We start from the raw sequence: 4,125 nt of genomic DNA, 5'->3' as shown, positions 1-4,125 counted from the left end.
ACAAATATGCTGAGAGGAAAGGAAAGAAGAAAAAGAAAGCAAGTATAGATATCCAAAGTTAAACAGAGGTAGATGAATAAGATTTATATACCTTAAAGATTAACTGCAAGGGGAAAAGAACAGTAGGAAAGGCAAGCAAAGGAATAAATGTAGAATAAGTATAATAGGTTTTAAAAAATTAAAAAATGAAAGTATAAAAAAGAGGGAAGAAAAGGAATAAGAAAGAAAAAAGGAATATACCCAAATTTATGGGATACAGTAAAGGCTGGGCTCCAAGTGTAATTTATAGCCATAAATGCATACATTAAAAAATGATCACAAATCAAAATCTAACTTTACATCTTGAGAAACTATAAAAATCAGAGCAAAATAAGCACAAAGCCAGCATAAGGAAGAAAAAAAGATAAATATTAGAGCAGAGAAAAAAGTTTTAAAAATACTAGTTCAATGAAATGAAAAGTTTATTCTTTTAAGAGAACAACAAAAATGACAAACCATTAGTTAGACTGACAGAAAAAAAGATACAAATAACAAAAATGAAAAATGATAGTGTAGATATTACTACTGACCTTATAAAATTTAAAGGATTAGAAGAGAATATTAGGAACAAACATTTGCCAAAAAGCTAGATAAAACAAATTCCTAGACACATAAAATCTATTGAAATTGAAAACAGACCTTCCTTGGTGGTCCAGTGGGTAAGAAGCCTGACAGGGCAGGGGACACAGGTTCCTGGTCCAGGAAGATCCCACATGCCACAAGGCAACTAAACCCATGTGCTACAACTTCTGAGCCTGTGTTCTAGAGCCCTTGAGCTGCAACTACTGAAGCCCATGCACCTAGAGCCTGTGCTCTGCAACATGAGAAGCCACCACAATAAGCTCACACACCGCAACTAGAGAGTAGCCTCCACTATCCAAAACTAGAGTAAGCCCTCACGCAGCAATGAAGACCCAGAGCAGCCAATAAGTAAATAAACAATTGAAAAAATGAATAACAAAGAAACATAAAATCTGAATAAACCTATAAAATTAAAGAGATTAAATCATTAATAAAAAATCTCCAACAAAGAACTAAATCTAATAGCTTCAAGCTGAATTATATCAAACCTTTAAAAAACTAACACCAATCCTTTTTATTTTTATTTTTTTTTAACAAAAAAAGTTTATTTTCTGCACTAAAATTTATACAGCTGTAAACTCAAGGAGTTATCCAATACTTGTACAAATCTGGGGAACAGTTAATAAGCACCTAAAAATATGGAACGCTTCACAAATTTGCGTGTCATCCTTGCGCAGGGGCCATGCTAATCTTCTCTGTATCGTTCCAATTTTAGTATATGTGCTGCCGAAGCGAGCACACACCAATCCTTTTTAAACTCTTCAAAAAAACTGAAGACAATGGAACACTTACCAACTGAATCTATGAAGCCAGCATTGTCTTGATATTAAGCCAGACACTTCAAGAAAATAAAACTACAGACCAACAGCCTTATAAATATTGATGCAAAATCCTCAAGAAAATACTAGCAAACTGAATTTAGCAGCATATTAAAAAGATTATACACCATGGCTGAGTGTAATTTATTCCTGGAAGGCAAAGATGATTCAACATACAAAAATTGATCGATGTGATACACCACATTAACAGAATGAAGGGGAAAAAAACATAATTATCTCAACTGATGTAGGAAAACCTAAGTCCAGCCAAAACCACTGACCCACAGAAGGAATATTTTATAAGAAACCTAAAAATATATGTTGTCAAGTGAAAAAGACATATTGCCAAAGTATAGGTATACCATTCAAGTATACTTCAAAGCATGCAAACACCATATATTTATTATTTATATTATATATTACCTATATGTAACAACACTATTTAAAATATTTTCAGAAATGAAACCAACCAAATATAAACAACATAACTCTTTAAAAACTGTATCTGTCTGCTGGTTGAAGATGGGTGATATAATATTGATTATATAATACCATTCTTTCCACTTTGGATTAGGTTTGAAAATTTTGATGATATAATAAAAATTGCTATACCATACAACTTTGAGAGGGGGTGGTCCTAAGATGGCAGAGGAATAGGACAGGGAGACCACTTTCTTCCCCACAAATTCATCAAAAGATCATTTGAATGCTGAGCGACTTCCACAAAAAAAAACTTCTGAACACTGGCAGAGGACACCAGGCACCCAGAAAGGCAGCCCATTCTCTTCATAAGGAGGTAGGACAAAGTATAAAAGACAAAAAGAGAGACAAGAGTTAGGGATGGAGACTCGTCCCAGGGAGGGAGTAATGAAGGAGGAGAAGTTTCCAAACACCAGGAAACCCTCTCACTGGCGAATTTGCAGGAACTTTTGGAATCTCAGAGGGCAACATGACCGGGAGGAAAAAAGAAAACCCACAGAATACGTGCCTAACCTCAACTCCCAGCAGAGAAGTAGCCCAGAGGCTCATGTCTGCCAGCAGCGAGCGGGGGCTGAACAGGGAGGCGTGGACTGCATGCTTAGAGTAAGGGCCCGGCCTGAATGCCAGGAGGACAATCTGAGGGAGCTAATGTGAGATAGCAACCCAAACTGTAGGATAGCCAGAGAGGGAGAAAAGAAAAAGGAGAGAGAGAGAAGTTTCCAGTCAAAAGCTCTAACCTAAGGCACAGCCGGGCCTGCTCACAGAACAAAGGATTGAGCAAATACCAGAAGAGAGCTAGCTGGTTTCGTACCAGCCCACCCCCCTGCTGGAGACAGAGAGGCATGCAGGCAACAGCCAGAGCCGGAAGGCAAGGGGCAATATCAGCTCCAGGGAAGGCATCTTCAACCAAATTGTGAGTAGGCTCCCAGTTGCTAACCAAGTCTTCCTGGAATCCTGGATGGTTGACATCTGCCAGGAGGGTCACAGCCAGAGATCACCTCCCCAGAGGTGACACATGGCATATCTGAGTCGGCACTCTTGTGGTGCACCCAGGAAACTATGTGGCTGGGACTGGGGAGGTGATTAAGATGCACAGACCACCTGGGACACTGCGCTCGCCAAGCACCTTGTCGCCTGAGCTGCTCGGACCTGGGAAGGGCACAAAATGCAGGCCCAACCGAGTCTGTGTCTCTGTGGAGTACCCAAGAACCTGCACCTGATCAGCTTAGACCTGGTAAGTGCACAAAACCCAGGGCCCTCTTGGGACAGTTCCCCTGCAAAGCAACCAGGAGCCTGAGCAGTCTAGATGGGAAAGCACACATGCCATGAGCTGGGAAAAACCCAGTGTGGTCCATACACTGTGAGCACTCTGCGTACGTACCAGTGATAATTCTCTGCATTGTTCCTCCCTCCCCACAGCACAACTGAACAAGTGAGCCTAAATAAGTGACCACCTTCGCCACCTTGTGTCAGGGTGGAAAGTAGACACTGAAGAGACTTGCAAACAAGGAAGCCAAAATAAACAAAGAAGAGAGAACCACTTTGGAAGTAACAGGCACAACAGATTAAAACCTTGTAGTTAGCATTGACTAAGCATTGGAAGGGGCCTATAAAACTAGAGAAGTATAAGCTGGGACAAGGAACAATCTAAAACTGAACCACACTGCCCTCAATAGCTCCAGAGAAATGCCTAGTTATATTTTATTATTATCATTGTTTTAATTTTTAAAATCTTTATTACTCCTTTAATTTTCATTTTTATAACCTACTATGTCCTTGCAAAAATAAAGACCCTATTTTTTTTTTTTGAATTAATTTTTTTTTTATTTTTTTATTTTATTTTTTTTATTAGTTGGAGGCCAATCACTTCACAACATTTCAGTGGGTTTTGTCATACATTGATATGAATCAGCCATGGATTTACACGTATTCCCCATCCCGATCCCCGCTCCCACCTCCCTCTCCACCCGATTCCTCTGGGTCTTCCCAGTGCACCAGGCCGGAGCACTTAAAGACCCTATTTTTAAAGCAAATTTTATATATATATTTTTTATAATTTTTGTGATTTTGCTTTGTTCTTTTTATATTGTATTTTTGAGACTCTAACCTTTACTCTAGATTTTTAATTTTTGCTTTTAGGTATTTGTTATCAATTTTGTAACTTTAAGAATCTAAACTTCAGTACCCATTTTTATTTAGGAGTGTG

General features: G+C 38.8%; 1 non-coding gene across 1 annotated transcript; it reads right to left on the bottom strand.

Moving 5' to 3' along the window:
- Positions 1 to 1,253: 1,253 nt before the first annotated feature.
- Positions 1,254 to 1,360, bottom strand: LOC133053386 (U6 spliceosomal RNA). The gene has a single exon (XR_009692279.1). It is a non-coding gene; the product is annotated as a U6 spliceosomal RNA (small nuclear RNA).
- Between the last annotated feature and the right edge of the window lie 2,765 nt (positions 1,361 to 4,125).

This window comes from Dama dama, chromosome X, assembly GCF_033118175.1.
Source record: "Dama dama isolate Ldn47 chromosome X, ASM3311817v1, whole genome shotgun sequence".
In the NCBI taxonomy this organism is placed as follows: domain Eukaryota; kingdom Metazoa; phylum Chordata; class Mammalia; order Artiodactyla; family Cervidae; genus Dama; species Dama dama.
Note: the sequence above shows the minus strand (reverse complement) of the source record. Positions and strands in the feature narration are given on the sequence as shown.